General features: G+C 41.7%; 1 long non-coding RNA gene across 23 annotated transcripts in view; it reads right to left on the bottom strand.

The window, feature by feature from the left end:
* Positions 1-22,348, bottom strand: part of LOC144327293 (uncharacterized) — a 66,799-nt gene that overhangs the window by 15,114 nt on the left and 29,337 nt on the right. For 9 of the 23 annotated variants that reach the window (XR_013392334.1, XR_013392331.1, XR_013392330.1 and 6 more), the window contains one exon: positions 21,110-21,178. The exons of 10 other annotated variants lie outside the window; for them this stretch is intronic. This is a non-coding gene — a long non-coding RNA (uncharacterized LOC144327293). Of the gene's footprint in view, positions 1-11,560; positions 13,864-15,085; positions 18,928-19,557; positions 21,179-22,348 lie in introns of those variants that run through there. 4 more of the 23 variants (XR_013392340.1, XR_013392338.1, XR_013392337.1 and 1 more) reach the window with 4 other exon arrangements.

The raw sequence follows: 22,348 nt of genomic DNA, 5'->3' as shown, positions 1-22,348 counted from the left end.
TGAAGTCCGGCACAACTTCTGTTTGTTAAAATGATTAAAAGCTGCAGACAAATGTAGGAATGGCTCCTATCAGCACTTCCAGAACAATTCTGCCCACTTCAAAACAGACGGTGGAGATGAATGTTTTAATCAGCAGAATTTCACTCAAAACACAATATAATTAGGGAAAGCAGGTTTTGGCCGACATATTGCAAGGTGTCCAATCAACACATCAGTGAGAGAGTGCTCTCTTCCCACCCGTTTCCATGTTCCTCTTTCCCACCTGATCTTAACCCTCATACACTGTTTACCTTTTTCCGCCTGCCTGAGCTCCCACTTCCTTCTACTGGACCTTATCCCAAACATTTGTTTCCTTCTCCTTTATACTGTCCTCCACAGGAAAACAGGACACTGCCTTATCAGTGTGTCAGACCATTGATCCATCTAACTCTTCAGGCTGGCAGTGGATCTTCAGGGTTTCAGAGAGAAGCCCTTCTCAAAGCCCTACCAGGAGATGCCAGAGATTGAATCTGGAACCTTCTGCATGCAGAGCAGATGGCCTGCCACTGAGCTGCAGTCCTTTTCCAATGACAGTAGGGGCAAGGTTTCCTGGCCACAAGCATAATACAGCATCAGATGGACTACTTATCTATACATGATAAGCTATTTTTAGCCATCTCACCCCTTGCTTTTTCCCGTTAAGACCAATTGCAGTCGTTAATAGTTGTCAACAGGTTTACCACACCTATCAGCAAATCACCCATTCCCACCACCCTTCTGAGTAATACCCCTCCCCACCCTCTCACTATATATAAGGGTCTGCTGACTTCTGTTTCAGTGTACAGTGGTACCTCGGGTTACAGACGCTTCAGTTACAGACTCCACTAACCCAGAAATAGTACCTCGGGTTAAGAACTTTGCTTCAGTATGAGAACAGAAATTGCATGGCGGCAGTGCGGCAACAGCGAGAGGCCCCATTAGCTAAAGTGGTACCTCAGGTTAAGAACAGTTTCAGCTTAAGAACGGACCTCCAGAACGAATTAAGTTCTTAACCCGAAGTACCACTGTATCTGAAGAAGGGTGCATGCACACAAAAGCTCATACCAATAACAAACTTAGTTGGTCTCTAAGGTGCTACTGGAAGGGATTTTTTTATTGTTTCGACTACGGCAGACCAACACGGCTACCTACTTGTAACTACTTATCTATAAAAGTACATACCGCCCTCTCATAATATGTCAGAGCTGTGGACAACAATTTGAGCTCTGGAGGAGAGATGGGATATAAGCATAAATACTCACACGTATTGTCTACAACAGCATAGGATATCAATGTTATGTGTGTGAAGCAGGCCTGCAAGGTTAACTCAAGGGAATGTAAATTGGCCCTGAGCTGTGTTCAAAGCAGATGCAAAGTGAACATACAGAACCTCCAGGAAACCAGAAGGAACAGCAGGCCTTTCTAACTACTCAACAGCTGGAGGTGCAAGGAAGCATGGATCGGTCATAGAGTGATCCTGCCAATTTCTTGAAGCAAGTTATCCTAGACTCTTGCACATAATAATTTTTGTGGATGCTATGTCTCCTCTGATGTGCAGGTTTGGTTATTAGGGCTTCCCCGCCCCCGCCCATGCTGTCTTTGGAGTATACAGCTGATGGCACGTGAACATCAAATGGTTAAGCTTTCTATTTTCCATTGTTGTGCACTACACTGTGCCTATTTCCTCTACACTGTCACTCTGTATTTTGGAAAGCCTGTGCGGTTTTATTGGATCACAGGACCATGCCACAGATACCGACAAGCTGTTGGGGTGGAACAGACAACAACTTCAGTTCTAAATTGCAAATATAGGCTTGGGATATAAGCCTCCCCTTTCAAACGTTACGCAATATGCTATCTTATGGAGCAGACGCACTCGGAGGCTACTTGCTCTAGTGCCCAAACATGTCACTTCACAGACAGCTGAGTTGCACAGTCTGTGAAGCTTCCATTAGGAAGACAAAATTTGCTCTGCATTTCAGCTCCTCAGTGTTGCCCACCGCACAGAGAGGTAGCAAAGCAGACCTACCTTCGGCACGCTATGGAATTGGAATAAAATTGCCACCTTAAGTATTATGTATATAATTCAATTAATAATTTGCTGATGGTTTTATTAATACTTTGTCGTAATATAATAATAATTGAATACCATTACTACTACCATTTATCCATGAACACACACAAAAATCACATTCAGTTGCATTTCTATCACATTTACTACTACTACTACCCCCCCAAAAAAAGCTTGCTTATGCTTATGAAACTGTTTAGCAGCCAATGCTAAGCAAGAGGGCGTTGAGTAGTATGCTTTTAAACTGCCTGTGTATTTAAATTATATCCTTGATGTGGTTTTCCTGCTAGCATTTGATTTTTTAAGCAACGCCTTGAGCATTAGTTTATAAAGCATATTTTATATTTCTAACAATCAAGAAAATATGAAACTTCCGTTAAATGGCATTGTAGTTCTTTCATGTAATGATGCTTTCCCCCTTTAGACACCAGTTCCCAAGTAAGAGCTCCCATCATTTTCTAAATTAAATTGATTTGGAATCGTCGGAATACCATTACTTGCTGTTTTACTTCAGCAAACAATAACATTTCAACAATTTAGGGAGGAATCCAAACCTAAGATGTGCCAGGATTAGCAGACATTGGAACAGGCAGAGCTCCAGCCTGGGTTCAGGTGGGACTATGTTGACTGAAGTCTGTCATCCCAGCTCAGCTAGAGATACCCTGGCATAAATCCTAGCTCAGATGGGTTAAGTTCCTTTTCAAAAGGAGTATTGTGAGGGAGCGGTGAGGTGGCACAGGGCAGGGGCAGACTTCCCTCTATGTTATGCCAGCATAATGTACCTTGGCGTAAATTATGCTGGCTACACAGTTCTGTTTGCTTTAATGAGTTGCATTTTAAGGCTCTACATGAAAGTCAGATGTCTACCTCCATGTATTTATTAAATCCACTTTTAAAGCCACCTACGTCAGTGGACAATGCCACATCTGTAACGACACAAGGGCAAGAATTTCTTGTTGCTATGCTATTTATTGGAGTCATTGCAGTTTTATTCATCCTACCTCCAAGGAGCTCTAGACAGCATATGAGGTTCTTTTCTCTACCCCCGGTTGAGCTCATAATAAACTCTGTGAGGTAGGATTAGGCTGACAGTGGATGGCTCAAAGTGAAATACATTGAGCTTCATAGCTGAAAAAACATCTTTCGTTTTTTGTCAAACAACTACTATTTTGTCGCCCAACTACTATTTCACACTAACTAACATGTATTTTTTTGTAGAACACACATACACGCTAATTGTGAATTCCACAGCAGAGGGGGGACGTGACGTGTGACCTTCCAGATGTTAATTGGGACAACTGGGACTAATGTGAGCTGTGGTTCAACAACATCTGGAGAAAACTGGTAGTTCATGACTAAGGCTGCAGCCATTATTTCTCAAGTGCTTTCTTCCTGACTGCTATATTTATTTGTGACACAGGCTCTGCATACTACAGTGGAACCTCGGGTTGCGGACGTAATCCGTGACGGAGGCACGTCCACAACCCGCAGCATTCGTAACCTGCAGCACCGTGTCTGCACACGCACGTGACGCGATTTAGCGCTTCTGCACATGTGCAAGCGGCGAAACCCAGAAGTAACCCTTTCTGGTACTTCTGGGTTTCCCACGATCCGCAACCTGAAAACGTGTAACCTGAAGCGTCTGTAACCTGAGGTACCACTGTACTTATATACAGAGGTACCCAGTGCAAAACACTTTTGAGAGCGAGTTATTGAAAGAAAGTCAGTCTTCCGCAAATAAAATCTACATTTGATAGCCCAACAACTTTCTAGACATTTCTTTGGGGGGGAAAGAGAGAGAGGCCATTTTAAACATCTTGAGCATGGTGGTTGGGGGAGTGTTGTGTAACTCAGAAAACACTATGTGGAAATACTGAGATAGATTTTTCACTATGTGTTCTCAGCTTCCCCTGCACAACAACCTGAATAAATTAATTTTTTTCCTCATTGTGCAACAATAGTATGGGATGAAAGAGGGAAAAGAAATAAGAGCTAGAAAAGAAATATTGGGAAAAGAAAATTGAAATGTGTCCTAGCAAAAATATTAAAGTCTTGAGAATTATTATTTTTTAAAGTTCTTATTCCTCCAGCTGAGTATGCTTTATTGGCTATGCTTTATTATGCTAACTAACAATTCAGTAAGAATCCTAAAAGTCTGCATTTCATTTTATATTAGTTCTAATTTATCCTTCCTATAGTTTGAAATATGTATCTTGCCCCATCCCTAGGACTCAGCATGAGTTAAACTGCCAACACAAATGAAAAATGAAAAATCAAAAGGAATGTATTTTAGAATTCTGCTTTTTACTTGGCGGCTTAAATCCAACCTCAGATAAGAGTGCTACTAAAGTGATCATGCAATGCATCTAGTACAACAAACAAACCAAAAAAATAAGCTTGAGTGTGTTTTGAAGGAAAGGATGCTACCTTAGCTGCAGAGGATTCACAAACAATTCCTCTCTGCATATCCCTGCTCTCTGGGCTTGTCAAAGAGTTGAGATGTTTTCAGCAAATCTAAGAGAATACGACGGGAGAGAGGCAACAGTCGCACACCACATTAAAACCATAGTGAAAATTAAATTACGATTTAAACTGAGCACATAGCAAGCTTAGTATATACGCCGCATCAAGGGAAACCACAGAGCTCTCCACCCCACTCCTCCCTTTGCACTGCAGGAGAAAACAAACAAGGTAGCCTGCAAACTAGCCTATTGTTTGTTTCCTCCTCTGCAGCATAGGAAGAAGCAGGGAGGGAGTGTGTTGGGGACTTCTAATGAGTTCTGGCTAAGCCATAGTTTAATTTTAAACAATGGCTTAGCGTGTTGTGCAAATCAGGCCGCTGTGGAGACTGTGCAGATGCTGAAGAACCAATTTAATGTGAGTCACCCCTTTCCAGGGGATTGTTCCTACAGTGCCAGGCGAGTCTTTAAATGTGTCAAGAGCAGTCAATTCAAGCACATAGAAATCTGCTGCACATTTCAGGATGTGTGATGGCTTTATTTCTAGGTCTAGAAGAGAAACAAAAGGTGGGTGTTGGGGGAAAGCACTCGGGGCTATCTCTGCAACCTGCTGTTCCAAGCACAACAGGACTGCATCATCAGTAAAGGCTTAATTTGGTCAATGTTAGCACAAGGACCTGCCAATCATCCTTACATTGGCCTTGTCTACATCCAGGTCCTAAAGTCACATTGTGACTGTGACCAGCAAATGACCTTCATCACTTTCTGTGATCTTCCCGCTAGCAATGATGCAAGAGTAATGCTCACTCTTTACATTGGTGAGCAATATAGACTGAAATTGATCTAAATAGGCAGGAGGAAGTTTAGCCTCTTATACTCCCGTGCTGTGCTGATGAACTAGAACTGACTACAAGTGATTTCTCTCCACAAAAGCAGTTGGCAAATTCATCCCAGCAGGCAGACGACAACTTAACCACACAGGGGAGACAATATTCATTTGACAGTTCAGCTTTCCTGAATGTCACTTTACAGATGTAATGGAAGCTTAGAAAGACAATTGTTTTCTGTTGAAATAAAGCAGTAGAGAATGATGTTTGGGAGCAACTATGGCAATAACTGTGGCCAGCTTCCTTAGTGTTCCTTGATGAATACTGCCTGTTGTGTCTTTGACTGGTGATTTGCATATGCATTGTATGGATTTGAGCATTAAAGCTTTTGAAAATCATCAGCATCTGAGTTTATGTGTCTCATCCCAGGGAGCCAGGACACCACGCTTCTTTCTCGAGGGACTTTGGAAAATGCCCAACAGTGCGTTTTTAATGTCTGTAACCCAGTGTCTGCCTTAACTGTGTAAACTCCAGCCTCTTTCTGTTCATGTGTGTAACTGTTTCTTGTTATCAAGTTATTATTAAGTGTTATGAGGGGTTTTGTGGGTGGTAGGCTGAATGACTGGATCTCCCTTCTAATTCCTGGATTCAGCACAGATTCTATTGAATTGCCTGGGAGACGAGCCATTAAGAAAGGGAAGGTAATGACCCCTTAAGAAGGCAACATCTTTGCCAGACAGCAAGTGGGTGGAACCTCTCCCTCTGCTCAGAGTTAATTAGAAGAACAAAAGTCAGTATTCAGAGTTTAGAGTTGGCTGGAATGTGGCTGGGAGGGAAAAGGTGGCAGTCCATTAAAGGCGGCAAGCTGAGGAGAGGGTCAGAGCCATGGCTGATGCAGGTTTGAATCCAGAGCTGTACCTATGGGAGAAGCAAGACCCTACTGGAGTGTTGTTGCTGTGATGCCCTCCATTGCAGGCCAGGTTATATGCATGTCAGTAAAGAAACCATATATCCTAAAGATACCACAGTCTCTGCTGTGCCTCATTTCCAAAAGGAAACATGGATCCTGGGTAAGCATGTCTGGAACACTTGGAATCTCCCACCGCTTGGAGATTGGGATGGCACGCAACATATGTAAAGTGACTACAGATGCAATTTTTTTTATTTTTTTAAAAAACCTAAGCAAAACTTGCTTTTGGTGTACTTGGGATTAGCATCTCCAAGACACTTTGATTTTTTTCTTCACAGGCCTTCCTTCACTCTCAGCGCAGGTTTCAAAGCACAGCATACCACCCCTCCCAGCTCCCTTCACTTCGGCACAGTTTCTACAAAAACAGATACTCTAACAAGTGGACGTTGAATCTATTTTGCCACAGACATTGGCATTGATTTGAGCCACCAGCAAACTTTGTCAAGTCTCCGCATGCTTCTATCGCTATTTCTAAAGATGAATGATTAAATCTATCAAAATGTAACAAGTGAGGGACTTGATTTCTCCGTGTACACAAGGTTGCCTGGAGCTAAATCTCTTCCCCTACTAAGCAAACATTATTTCATTTGTGTGCAGTTATAGGAGCACATGCATTGAATTGAAGCAATTTAGCAGTTTTGATTCTCTGAAAAGTAGTTATTTTCTGAAGAACAGTACCACCTCCATAAACTTTGTTTTAATTCAACACCCCCTTAACTTTGCTTTATTAGATACATATGTACTTAAGATCATACCTGTACCATGTATTTCAGGTAAGATTGGCTCCCAGAGTAGCTTACATACAATAAGTAAAATCCTTCACAAAAATGCAAAAAATGATAGTGCTGCAGGTGTTCTGGGGTGGCACCAGTTACCTGTTTCCACACGCAAGACTCCAAGTCACTTTTGAGATACTATTATTGTTAACCTCTGCTAAACAGAAAAGCTGAGGAGTGGGCATTTGTAATGCAAATGAGCATTCTGACCAATGCAGATTTACAGCTACTGGAGGAAGCAACAGAAAATTTATCACTTGTATGCGAAGATACCCTTACATCACAATCTTCTCATGCATGCTTCCTCAACAGTGACTCCTCCCCACCCCACATGGTGCTCAATCATCAGTGAGTGGTCTTACTGTGCACTAGCCTGGTATTTTAATAGCAGAAACATCAGACTTGAAGACAAGATGCCACCTGAAGAATAAAGGGCCAGAAGAGATGGCTGCAAACATCTATGCCTTCTTTCTTATGAATAATCCATATGAAAAGGTTCTGTAGAAAGCTCAGCAATCTTGTGATAGTTATACTGGGGTACAGACTCCAGACAATTTGTTAAAAATCTGGATTAAATAGCCCACAAACAGTTGTGTGTGTATTTAAAATAATATGCTATATTATTTATTATTATTATTTTTTGCCATGTTAAAATATAAAGGTTGTTGGCAAAGAGGACCAATCTGATGGGTTAGTCCAGAACTCAGCCTAATTTGATAAGAGCCAGCACAAACTTATATCTGCAACACATGCAAACAGAAGCTGAGTGAACAAAATGGGGGAAGGGGGAATAAGTGCCTCATTCTCAGATTTGCATGGGGAAAGTAAATACATTTTCATTTTAAAGTGCTTCAGAATAGCTTGCCATTGAAAGGCTTAAAGGAACATAGCAGGTGGCATTTTGAAAACTTCCCTCATTGAATAAGCAGCGTCACAAATTATTTGGTATTGAAACTTAAGATGGCAACTGCACGTGGCCTATTAATCAGAGCTGAAGCTCTTATACTAAGAATACATAAAATGAGTCTGCCGAATCAATTTAACAAATGTCTCCTCTCCACTCAGGGTAATACATCCCAGCTGTACGTATAAAATAGATAATCCAGTAGTAAAAGTGATCCAATGCCTTCATTAGGATAATTTCATTATGGCAGTAACTGTGTATGCTTACAAGCCACCTTGAAAGAAACAATAACTCCAATCAGTCACCACATATACACTGCCCTACTCTAAATCAGTACTAATTCCGTCCTACTTTAGCACTGAAGTCTGCACGAATTATGAGAGCCCTTCTGTAGCTGCCTTCCCAGTTGCTACCGCTACCCATAATTCCTCATGCCTTGCTGCTTCACCTTCCCCTCCCAGGCCTAAGGGTCCATGTTGTGTAAGAGTAGACCTCTGAGTGATTCCAGCCTATCACTGGAAGTCTTTTGCAGCCTTTTATTTCTCAAAAGACTTGACCAGTGACCAAAAAAACAACAACCAACCAGTTGAAAGAAGCTTCTTCCCAATGATGCAGCCCACCAAGGTGGCCTGGGCACACTTGCGGGTGGGTGGCAGCGCAGACCAAGGCGGCCTAGGCATGTTTGCAGGCAGGGGGCTGGCAGTGGCGTCAGGCCACAGCACATGCACATTGTTTGGGAGGAAGCTGAGTGCACAGCCCAGCACGGTGCAGCTTCAATGGCTAGGCAGCTCCTTCTCTCTCGCACTCAGCCTCCTCTGACCCCTCAAGATTGGCGCAGGGGCTCGGCCCCCCCCCCCCCCCGCCAACAAACATTTGACTCAGAGAAGACCCATTAAAATTAATGGACTCATGTTGGTCAACTTTGAGGAGAACTTAAGATACAACCCATAGCTAGCTCCCTCCCAAAACATAAATAGCAAAGATTAAAAATTAATAGACACGGCAGTCAAATACATCTAAGCAGTCAGGTTTTTGCCAAGCTGTGAAAGGCGATTAAGTGGGCCCAGTGAGCTTCTGTATAGGAAGTGTTTCACAAGTAGGGCTCCCATTGCTGAGGGGGAAATATATCAGGGCCCATGGGTAGAGGAAGCATTAATGTCTGGGAATTTGTCTGGAACAGGGAACTCTCATTTATTTTTCCTTAAGAATATTGAAATAAATTACAATTTTATTGAATAGTTCACAAGCTGATGTTCGACCTACTGGCCATATTTTATATTATTATACATGTTCTTAATATTGGGGAATAGAAACCAAATCCCTGCAGTTACCATTACTTAAAAGTATTGCTCAACGCAAGGTGAGAAGAATCAATCTCATTCGACTCAAGGGAGCAAACATTGAGGAAAAGGTATGGTACCTTCATGAATGAAATTGAAGGCTGTATGTGTGTGTGTGTATTAAAAAAACTTCAGCAAGATACAAGTATAGTAACGTTTTAAAGCAGTATTTTACTTTGGGATTAACACTAACCCAGACCTTTGGGGAAGAAATTACACCCCAGGTGCATTTTTCATGGCAAAATTTACAGGGAAGTAGACCTATAATGTAGTCGTTCTAGGACATTGTCCTCTAAGAGAGAGAGCACATCCATTTCAGCTCCACTGGGTGGGTAGGTATGGCTACTTGATATGCATTTGAACACCTATGCCTTTTTTCCTCCCTGCACATGTCCCTAGTGAATGAAGGACATTGCGGTTGTGATCTTGGTATATGCCCATCCATGTCATTGAGCAGGTGTGAATACATCTGCCTACATCTGTTTTCATTTGCTTTCTAATGTACACTCTGTAGGGTAACGCAGAATCAATTTGCAATGAGTTTTTATTTTTGGAACGAAACCAGTTTCTCAAGCAGCACTTTTCAGAGGAAAAATAAAAATAAAATAAAATATTAAATGCAATAGATCTAGACTGAGTGTGGACTACACAGGGGGGGGGGCAAAATACTCAATTTCCATTTATTGTAGAATAATACAGCAAATTATAAGTTTGGCCTTAAATTAGGGCAAGGACAGGTTAATACTAATCTGTATTCTACCTCTAAACCCATCTAATGAAATCAAGGCTGATTGAAAAGGCCTTCACTTGATCACAGCATATTTGTTTATTCTCATTTGCTGCATATTAGGCAACCAAATTAAGTCCAGAACTGTTGTGCCCAATCCATAAGGTTTCAACACTGGACCAGTTTTTAAATGGAACTATTCAGTCCAATGAATATAACTCATGTGTAAATAGAGTCACAATACAAACCTATATTGTGAGTCAACCACACTAACTGGAAGGATTGTACATGGTAATTCTTCCCCACATCACAGCGATGTTGGCATGTTAAGAGCAGGGGAAATGCTTAGGAATGCAATTTAAGAGATGTAGGGGCATTTTGCCTTAAGATTTTCACTACTTCAGGTAATGAATAAATTAGGGGTGATACTTTAAAACCATCTACATAGTCAATGGCTGGGATGTGTTCTGAGGCATCAGCAGGCATTGCCAGCTGTTCCCAAGGAGAGTGTTGGTGTCAGCAGAATGTGTATGGCCTATGCTCAGAAAGTTTGTGTCAGCAGCTATGAATGCCAGCCTGTCAGCATTTCTATCCAATTTTGTACACACACAAAATGTATATTTCTTAACAATTATGCCGGAAGCAAGGAAGGATCTCATTATACCTCAACCTAAAAATACCACTTTCTTCTAGAAGTGATTCCTGTCAGGCATGGCAGAAACAAGAGCCTCATGAGTCTTCCTTCGAAACGCAATTATGCCTCATGGTTAACTGCACAAGCGTCTTTCTTTCAAAGACGAGGGGCACACTTGCCTCATACCAGGGATTGTGGCTGAAGGCTCCTCCCGCCACGACATATTGCTGAAAACTCCTGTTCTTCTGGCTGAACTTGCTTGCCCTAAAATCATTTGCCCTATGTTGGTTTTAAAACTGAAGTTTAGTTCTTTGAACTCAAATGGTGTTCTAAAATAGACTTATTAATAGCCCAAAACACACCTCAGCGGTTGCTCAAGCCAAGCGTCTTTGCTGAGAAGAGGATGTCTGTTGATGGAACCTCTCCTCTTGGGCAGTTGTTTTGGGACTACAACTCCCATCATCCCTCGCTAGCAGGACCAGTGGTCAGGGGTGATGGGAATTGTAGTCAAAGAACAGCTGGAGACCCAAGTTTGGGAAACCCTGATCTAGGACAACAGTGGGCCTTTTCGTTGTTCAGCAGTACATTTGGCCTTGTTTGGTTGGCTGATTGGGTGACTTAGGGTGCATATAATGTGGATGCTGTTGGTACTGGGTATTGTTAATTGACCTACTGCCATGTTTTATACTGGAGTACCCAACATAGTGCCCCCCCAACCCCACAGATATTGTTATACTACAATTCCCATCATTCCTGATTATTGGCCATGCTGGCTGGGGCTGATGGATGCTATAGTCTAATTCTATGGATGCTATAGTCTAATTAGTCGAATTGGTGTTGAACTGTCAAACATTACACTGTAGAGGTAAAATTATGTATTGCGCCTACTGATGTACTTGAATTTTCTAAATTATGTGAAGCACTTCAAGCACAATTTGTGGAAAATGTGGCATGTAAATAAACTTACTTATGCCTGTGTGGGAAATGCCAGGCTGCACATTACATGGTATCTTACTGCACATGTAAATTAATGAATTATTACTATAGGCATTTTACTCAGTTCCTCACCCTCAAAGGCTCCCAGCTTACATTCAGTCAAATAAAATAAGAATGTCCCTGGTCACTTACAATCTAAGTAGTTGTGTCACAAGGAAGGAAGGAAGGAAGGAAGGAAGGAAGGAAGGAAGGGAGTAAAAACAAACACAGGCACAAATTATGTTAAATAATTATTCTTATAATTAACAGCTGTTATGGAAACAGTTCAGAAACGAGAAGAGACTGATTCAGTAGATCTGCCGAATTCAACTACAGTGGGACCTTGAGTTACATACGCTTCAGGTTACATACACTTCAGGTTACAGACTCTGCTAACCCAGAAATATTACCTCAGGTTAAGAACTTTGCTTCAGGATGAGAACAGAAATTGTGTGGCAGCGGCACAGCAGCAGCGGAAGGCCCCATTAACTAAAGTGGTGCTTCAGGTTAAGAACAGTTTCAGGTTAAGAACAGACCTCCGGAACGAATTAAGTACGTAACCAGAGGTACCACTGTAATGTGAAATAACTATTGAAATGACAATAAATATTTGCACATCAAGAATATATTCATCTTCATAATTTGCAGAAAAGAACTTAGGACTGTTCCTGTTCCAGCCTTAAAAAGTGTCAGAAAACATGAGAACCAAGGAAGGGGCGGGGCAACCTGACCTTTTGTGGCCAACCTTTTTCCGACCTGAAACATTAGTAAATCAGGAACCAAGGATAAAAGCCACAGATGGATTCTACTTTATAAAGCATGACAGCAGAGGAGGGAGTTCATTTTCAAGCTATTTACAAATACAAAAAAATGCCTTTTTGTTGTCCTCTTAAGAAGGACTAGCATTAGAGATAACATCCCACCCCACTGTCATTGGCTCTTTTTAGTATTATGGGTTCTCCACTATGGTACTTCAAAGAATGGTATCTTGAGAGAGTTTTCATTTCTAGCATTAAAAATAGAGCTGCCAAAGAACTGAAAGTGTTGCTTAGGAGGGGTTTTTTTGGTTTCTTGCCATTGTGTGGAATCTGTTTCTGGGATTGCTTGTTGGTTGCCGAGGAAACTGCGGATAAGTAAGAACTGAACAGGCTGTGCTGCTGCAATGTTCAGATTGCTTGGAAGAAGTCAATGCAGTTGATGGGCACAGGTGACGCAAATAATATGAAGATTGACAGTGTCTATTCATTATTTTTCCAACCCCCCCCCCAAAGTCTGAGCAGTCAAGTGTTCCACATGCACCATCACTTAGAAGAACCAGTTTTACATTTGCTTAATTTATCATACATTTAGCTGCACATGTACCCGATTTGTCAATTTTGGTGTAGGCAAAAAGCGAAGCAGGCTGCAATAATGTGGAATAAGCATATCTTTTCTCCCACCAAACAGATCAATGTCTTACCCAGGAGAGATTCCACACCAGTGTCAGGCAGATCCAAAATCAAGAGGGGAAAAAGTATTAAAACTTAAGATATGGTTCTCACCAAAGCACAGATGAGATGGTAAACTTGTGACCAGGCTGCACTCATTTTTAGAGTGCAAGCAGTTCATAAAAGGCAAGGCTGAGGAACCTGCAGCCTTTCAGCTGTTTCTGGACTCCTATCATGAATGATGGAAGGTCAGGGATAATGGGAGGTATAGTCTTATACATCTGGAAGGCCACAGGCTCCCTGCCTCTTGATTATTTAATTTCTATACCGCTTACTATAATCAAAATATCTCTTGAGCAGCGTACAGAAAACTGAAGGAACAACAAACTTAAGCAAAGCTTTACAAAAATAGTTACAGAAACACATACACGAGAGAGATGAAATGCTTTTGCATGGAAATAAAAAAAAAGGGGTGCGTTTCTGTGTGCAAGGATTATTTATTAATACTATTCTATACAGAGGAGTATTTAAATCCCTAGCCAAAAAACCAAAACAAAAAACCGCATTGCTTCTCTTTCGGCAGGTTTCAGTTGCCTAAGCTTGGGAACAAAACATTTACATATTGTTAATGCTGTTCTAGTATGGTGCAATGCTTTGCTGTGTCAAGTACTAGCACCAGCCTTCTCCGGGTCACTGGTTCAAATATGCACGATAAGCCACTCCAGTCCTGTGGGACTGAACACATTACGCAAACTATCAGCCACAAGGGAGAAGCAACAACAGAGCAACCATGAAAGATATTCCTGGGAAAAGAACTGCCTTCAGCCTGTGGCAAGATATTAACCAGTATTTCCAAAACAAGCCATGATATAATTTAAATGAAATATCAACTAGGTTGTTATGTGTTGATAATACACTATAAAGCAGTTTAGCCCTCCAGATGTTTGTGGATTACAACTTCCACCACCCCTACAACTTCCATCACCCCTTACCATGTGCCATGCTGGTTGGGGCTAATAGGAATTGGAGTCTAACGCGGGTGGCACTGTGTGTTAAACCACAGAGCCTAGGACATGCCGATTAGAAGATGGGCGGTTCGAATCCCTGCGACAGGGTGAGCTCCTGTTGCTCAGTCCCAGCTCCTGCCAACCTAGCAGTTCGAAAGCACGTCAAAGTGCAAGTAGATAAATAGGTACCGCTCCGGCGGGAAGGTAAACAGCATTTCCATGTGCTGCTCTTGTTCACCAGAAGCGGCTTAGTCATGCTGGCCACATGACCCGGAAGCTGTACACCGGCTCCCTCGGCCAATAAAGCGAGATGAGCGCCGCAACCCCAGAGTCAGTCATGACTGGACCTAATAGTCAGGGGTCCCTTTACCTTTACCTGGAGGACCACAGGTTAGCCACCCCCGTGTGACTTATTTAAAAATGAGTAGCTCTTTAAAATTCTTACATATATTTTCAGCTTGTGGCCAAGATGACGATCTGCCCATCCAGACTTGAGGGCTGAACATAGACCTGAGGCTGTAGGGTTATTGCTGTGTTTACACAATACATTGGCCTTGATGCCGAGTATCCCCCACTGTCTATCAAGGAACGTCACATTGCATATTGCAAATTTCCCAAAGTCACCTATATGAAGCTCTAGGCCTTACATCCATTTTTAATACCTGGCTCCTTACCTACGTCTGCGAAATTCCAAGTTCAGCGTATAGTTCAAAACTTCACACTTCCATGGGCAAGTCAGATTTGTGTTATCAACTCACGGAATCTTGAACAAGAGACCTTTTTAAGTTTGTGAAAGAACTGCATTGCCCTCTGGTGGCATCCATAAAGCATGCATGAAGCAACCATCTGCAATCATGCAGTTCCAAATGCAGGACCTCATTCCTTAAATTTTCCATTGCTTTATAACAGACTGGTCATAGAGCAACCAATGATCCCAAACAGTAAACAAGGTTTCCTAAAGAACACTGTCAGGCCTCAAATCTTTTTGGCAATGCAATGAGTTTGAAGGACGAGGTCAAAAGCTCTGAACATTGCTCATGCACATATTGAAAATAAATGGGCTTATGTGCACCCAATTCTGCATAGGATTGAGACGAATGCAGCTACAAAGACTCCCCACCCCCCGCCACATGTTACATGCTTTGGAGAAATATGCACAGCCACAAAGATCTGAGGCATTCAGAGGGTAAACTATTCCCTTTGGGATATATTAGATTAGAGGATAAAAGAGGCTTCTCAGAAGTGACACATTCCATGGCACTTCTTCCCCACTGGAATTGGCTCTACTTCATCCATGATGGCTTCTTGGCACCAGGCAAAGAGTAGTTTTATTCCAGAAAGTTTCCGGGTGTATTGGAAGTTTACTGCTGCTTAACTAACTATGGTTGCTGTATTTTTAGTTCCTTAATGTTTCTACAGTTTTACAATAATTGTTTCCCTGTGGTTTTTTTTAAATTTTATTTTTTCAGACATATCAAAAGGCATAATAGAAAGATTCTGATGAACAAAATGTATGCAACCATCGTTTTCATTTAGAAGGAAGCTTTGTAGCCTGCAGAGTTAAACAAGTTCCGTCCTCGAAAAATCCATAAGGTGGATATTATTCCTTCTTTTAGAAGAATGTTTTTTCTTTTCTTTTTACCCAAAGTATGTTCTTATTTCAATTACCCCTTCTCATCTTAATATATGAATCATTATCAAGGTTATGAAATTGTGTGTGACAGATACAAGCTGCATTTAATTATCTGCAAAGCCGAGGTGCATCGTGCTTAGGTTGAAAATACCTGCACAAGACACTGGCGGACACTGTGCATGGAAGCGAGGCCTGGAACAACCCAGTTCTGGTGTGCTTGGGAGGCTCGAAAGCAAAAACAAAACTGAAATATGGACAGTGTTCAGGTGGCATCCCTACTCTTTCATAATAACCCTTATTCAAGACAAATTCTGGGCCTTTGATCAGTAACACCGTTATATGGAGGAGCACGTTGAGTTGCTGTTAAAGACAGCCTGACAGACCAGACCAGGGAGGTAATGAATGACTTCAGACAAACTTAGTTCTTTTAAAAACAAAATCCCTGTGAGAACAGAGAGTGGGATTAAACATTGCACTCTTCCAATCGTTCTGTCTGCATAAGTACTGCAAGCATGTGACTGCACCAGCTCCATTATCAAGAGGCAGTATACTTCTGAACACCAGTTGCAGATAATCAGAGATAGGAGAGGGGCTGTTGTGTTTATGACCTGCTTGCTGGCTGCCCATAGGCATCTGGTTGGCCACTGTGCAAACAGAAAGCCGGAACAGATGGGCCTTTGGCTTGATCCAACGAAGTGTTTCTTACATTGTTAAAAGAGAAATGAATATACTGACCACCTCTTAACTTGCTATAGTTATGATGCTCAGCATACAAATTACCGCACGTGGTGTGTGCGCCTGTAACTTCAGGTCAATCCCAACCACGTGTTTCTTTACGGAGTAAACATAAGAATGGTGAAAAAGTGACAGGCAATGAGGGCGGCACCAAGAAACAAAAACTACAACAGCCCACTAAAATTTATTTAGCTGCTGGCAAGTCTGTAAAAGGTCTCTCAACACTAAACACCTGAAAATATAAGATGGCAGTATAGAGTATCATAAGAAGACACACAATGATCCTTCGAGAGGAGGGAATCCAGTGAGACCTGATCTCCTTTCAGTCATCCCGATTGTCAAGTTATTTGGCCTGAGCCCCTCTCCTATCCCCACAACTCTGGACGCAATTACAAATTGTTATGTGTAAAGAGCTGGCTTGGGTTTGGCTTTGAACCACGTCACCAGCCGCTTCAAACAGATCAAAACAATGTCGTGATCAAGCATAGCAAATGCTTCCGAAAGCTCTTATAGAAGCTAGCAAAGAATGGGGTCCATGTGTGCATGCCCATTCCCTCAATGCCAAGAGGACTGCTTTGCATAAAATGTAACCCAGTTCAACAAAGCTGCATATGCAACCTTTTACATTTAAGTACAGCATTTTGTCAAGGGTGGGCCACGCACACAGCTGATAAGACATCTGATCACTTTAATTTATTTATATCCCGTATCTCACCCAATGGAGGAAAATATTAATTCCTGCACATGGGAAAATACCACCACAATTATTATTATTATTAAAAAACACATTACTGTCTTTACAATTAAGACAATGCATACGCACGAGACACACGCATACTGCTTTTATCCCACTCTTTTGTTCCTCACTGTACTTTTTATCCAGCTAGGAGTAGCTCTTTTCAAAGGATTCACAGTCAAAATCCTGTCCTGTGAACTGGACCATTCTCTCCAGCTGCCAAGATTCCTCAGGAACGGAATAATTACTAGTAAGCCAGGAACGAAACTGGACACAAGGATGCAAATCCTTGCTGTTCTCCATTCAGATTCTTTTTTTAAAAATTCTTTGTGGGCTTCAACTGAAAAACATTTCATTCAGTCTGTTCAGGAAACTCCAGAGACTGACAAGTCAAGCATCAACTTCAATTTGTCTTTAACATTATTCACTTTTAATCCTCTCTCTCTCAACCACTTGAAAGGATTTGGCACTTCAAAAAGAAAAGAAAAAATCCTGCCAGATAGCCCCCCCAACCCCACCCCTAGTGCAGCACAGGGTTATTTTTTAAAAGCAACTTTCCATTTCCTTTCTAACAGAGATGAAGTTATAACAAAGACTCCAGGAAATGTGAGCCCAGGAACCTCCAAGTGACCGTCATCTCAAAACAAAACATTTAGACTGTTTTCCTTCACATGCGTAGAATAATGAGGCATATTAAATACACAGCTCATTTGTCTACAGCTGGGGGAGGGGGAGGTTTGATACCAGAAAGCAATAGGAAACGTTTTTGAATTTGCTCCAGTCTCGCAGTTTCATAAAACGGCCAGTTTACCAGATAACAAAAATGAATGTATACACTACAGGCCAATTTCTCTTGGATGCTTCCTGATTCCACTTCCAATCTAGAATCTGTACCATATGGAAAGTTCTGATGCAGTTTCAGGTAACCTAAAAAATTGTTAGTTACACATAGCTACAGCATGCAGCGAACGCCTCAAAATCACCATAAAGACTCACATGTAGGACCGTAGCTTATTGAGAATAGTGCTTGCACACAAAATTTGTGAAGCTACTAAATTCACACTGAGGCAGTAGAGAGATTTCTTCTTGAATGGTATACACTACAGACATTGTTGTATCTTCAGAACACATTATGGTCAACAAGATTGCTATTAGACTTTGCCATGAATTTTCCCACAATGCAAAATGGAACCTCTATTTTCAAAGGTAGCATATCTACACCTAAGAGATACTGAAGGAAACCATGCTGGGTTAGCCATGTTGTTGCTGTTTAGTCGTTTAGTCGTGTCTGACTCTTCGTGACCCCATGGACCAGAGCACGCCAGGCACTCCTGTCTTCCACTGCCTTCCTCAGTTTAGTCAAACTCATGCTGGTAGCTTCGAGAACACTATCCAACCATCTCGTCCTCTGTCGTCCCCTTCTCCTTGTGCCCTCCATCTTTCCCAACATCAGGGTCTTTTCCAGGGAGTCTTCTCTTCTCATGAGGTGGCCAAAGTATTGGAGCCTCAGCTTCAGGATCTGTACTTCCAGTGAGCACCCAGGGCTGATTTCCTTAAGAATGGATAGGTTTGTTCTTCTTGCAGTCCATGGGACTCTCAAGAGTCTCCTCCAGACCATAATTCAAAAGCATCAATTCTTCGGCGATCAGCCTTCTTTATGGTCCAGCTCTCACTTCCGTACATCACTACTAGGAAAACCATAGCTTTAACTATACGGGGTTAGCCATAGGATAGATAAATGAATCATGCGCTCTAAAGTCAAAAAGATAGGTTGAGGTGATTGCTTCTGCATGTCCTACACACACACACACAAACACACACACACACACACACACACACACACACACACACACACACAGTGCTTTGATGGGTTGTTTTCTTTACAAGCAAGTGGTGTATTGATTTTATGAAATAAAAATAAAGTTTCATAAGATCTTGATCCCATCCCTTCATGAATGCAAGTGGCTATGAGCAAACCTTTCATAATCAATCTGGCTGAAGACCTTCAACTTGTAACAAACCAAGAGCAAACTACCTGCTGCACACAAATCCAGCAGCAGCCTGGTAACCCCAACACCACTCCCCCTCCCCAAAGAGCAGTTGTTGCAGGCAAGAGAGATGGAGAGCAATGCACTGGAGCAGGGAATTTCATGCTTTCCTGCCTCACCTGATCCAAACCCCATGCAAAGCAGCCCATTCTCTTGTTCCAAAGTCATTTTTTAAAAAGGTAAACACACCATTTAAAACCCTACAGAGGAAAAAGTCATTGGTAAGGGGAATTTGGAGCAGAAACAAAAATGAAAACGTTGCCCTCCAAAACAGATCACCATGAAAATTTATTTCCCAACTTTCTGCAATTGAATAAAAATATAAAGTACTAGCTTTTAATCCAACACAGCACTGCTGAGCAATCATTGCACTTTTGAAGGTAATGTCTAGTTTGGCCCTCAGTTTTAGACTGAAGGATGACCCACACTTTAGAAGTCTAGTGTCTCAAACTCTTGGAGCTTGTTACTCTAATAAATATGGGAACTGCCTGTCTCTGTACAAAAGCCAACCCTGGATTCACAAGCCCAGCTCCAGCCCAGTACTACATCTGTAAATTGTTAATAGGAAGGTTGTAACTAACATATAGCTTCTTCCATTAAGGCATGTTCCAGAGATGCCAGAGCTATTTTTCCCTTTGTAGTGTGTGTGCATGCGCGCCTTGAATCTGCGATAGTAGATGTTCCAATTATCAAAGCTTCCAATTCATTGATGTTTCCTCCCAACTATAAAATGCTATTCTATCAGAAATGTTGCTGTTCCACACCACAGTCTTAAGTGTGAAGAGAAGGATCAAAATCTCCTGCACATCAACAAGGATCACATGTGATAAAAATGCAATTGTACTACACATCACTTCTGCTTAAAAAGTAAGTGCATTGTCAATATAAAAGTAATGGCATCCTTAGTTTTGCAAAACGTTTTCCAATTAAGTATACATTCTCCATCCCATTTTTCAAACTTCAAGTTTATTGACGATTCCAAAACATTAGGCCCCAATTTTTTCTTGTCAGATGCACTGGCAATGGTATCCAAACAAAACCAAGCTGCCTGGACTATTAAGAACTGCCCCCCTCTCATTTATATCTCTTGAGTGATGTTTAAGTCAATTCTAGTTTATTCCATTTCAGTATGAAAGCTGGCATTTATCCATTACACATTACTTATATCATGATACTATGTTTATTAAGAGAGATATGACCATGGATCGCTAGTGGGAAAGAGTGCTAAGGCCCTCACAACCTGCTTGTGGGCTGTTGTGAGAACACAATGCTGAACTAGATGGCTCTTCCCATGTTATGGAGGTACGTTCTGGGTAGCTTTTCCTCCTTAGTGCCTAATTACAGCCCACAGTAATTTTAAAAACAAGCATTATACACTAATTAACTTCTATTTTTAAAATTCTCACCAGGGCTTGTTCAACTTGGCGTCAAAACATACACATGCAAACTGCTACACAGCAAGCTCCAAACAGGGCTTAGGGGGGAAAAAACTTGCAAGATCTCCATGTTTTCCTCCTTCAGCTGCTTTCCAAGGCAGAGAGAGTAAACAGCCTTCTCCCAGCTTTCTTCTTTTCCACACAGCTGAGAGTGTAGGATGTTTACACTACCTGTCACTTGGAATTCTCCTGGATCAAATGCAAACCAAGCACTGAAGTTCATAAGCAGATGTAAGGTGGGGGCCCTGGAGAGATCCACTGCATTAGGGAGAGATTAGTTTCTTAGAAATCCAGTGTTTTCTTTGCAGGCAGAAAGTGTGGCAATACTTTGGAGGAAATTCTCACGCAAAAAGCTTCCAACATCTCCAGAGGATTAACACGCTTACACTAGATCAGTGTCATCAGGATTCAGCCCATTTCAGGTGAAGGTATTCCCAAGTCTCATGACGATGTTTCTATAAATGAAGAAAAATGACCATTGTAAGCCAAAATATTTTTATATTACAAGTAGTATTCATCCCTTCCTACCCACCCATAACCCCTGGATTGAGTTCTGTACCTCTGTCACAAACTATCTGCAGATTAAGAAGGAAGAGATTAAGAAGTTTATTAAATGTTTTTACACTCTTGGATTTTGTTTAGCCTTCCTTTTTTCCTCTGGCAAACGGTCACCAGATTTAGTCTCCATTCTCAGTGATGTTCTGGAGTTTCGTGTTTTCCTTGTTCTGAACTGCATAAATCCTGTATGAGGCGAGCCAGCTTCTATCATAATGCATTTTAAGACAAGATGCTAAAGGAGAGACAACAAATAGAGAGGCAACGCAATATACAGCACTAGGTTCGAACCAAATAGTTTGAGGTTTTTATAAAATGAGTTGCAGAGAATGAACTGGTATTATCCTGTACTCGGAAAGCTTTGTAGAAAGAGGGTGCCTATACTTATAGGGTATGCCGGTTGTTTAAACCACAAATTCTCAAATCTCTGTTAATGTAGGAGATACTAAAAATTCTGACCTTCAGGCTACCAACGAAAGCAGTAGTAGTAGTAATAATAATAATAATAATAATAATAATAAAAATAAATTTTATTTATATCCTGCCCTCCCCAGCCAAATCCGGGCTCAGGGCGGCTAACAACAATAAAACAGTACAACAGTACAACACAACACTCTAAAATCATTCATTATAAAATTAATTCAAAACAAACCACTGGCAACCATTGGGCCAGAGCTTCGCGAAGATTGCCGAAGGAGGGAGTCAGGCTGTGCCCTGGCCAAAGGCCTGGTGGAACAGCTCTGTCTTGCAGGCCCTGCGGAAAGATGTCAAGTCCCGCAGGGCCCTAGTCTCTTGTGACAGAGTGTTCCACCAGATCGGAGCCACAGCCGAAAAAGCCCTGGCTCTAGTAGACAAACAGATGCACTTTAAGATTATCCATGCAATCTTGGAGCAAATTTATTTGCACCCCATGTGCTTTGCATAGACTCCTCAGATTGTAGACCAGGCCATTCTTTCCGTCTCAGGCATTCCATCATAAGAACGTTAAGAGAATCCCCGCAAGATCAGACAAAAGGGTCATCTACCCAGCATCCTGGGTGGCTAAGCAGATACCAATGGGAAACCTGCAA

The sequence above is a fragment of the Podarcis muralis genome, chromosome 3 (genome assembly GCF_964188315.1).
Source record: "Podarcis muralis chromosome 3, rPodMur119.hap1.1, whole genome shotgun sequence".
Lineage (NCBI taxonomy): Eukaryota > Metazoa > Chordata > Lepidosauria > Squamata > Lacertidae > Podarcis > Podarcis muralis.
This window is presented reverse-complemented; position numbering and strand designations above follow the sequence as displayed.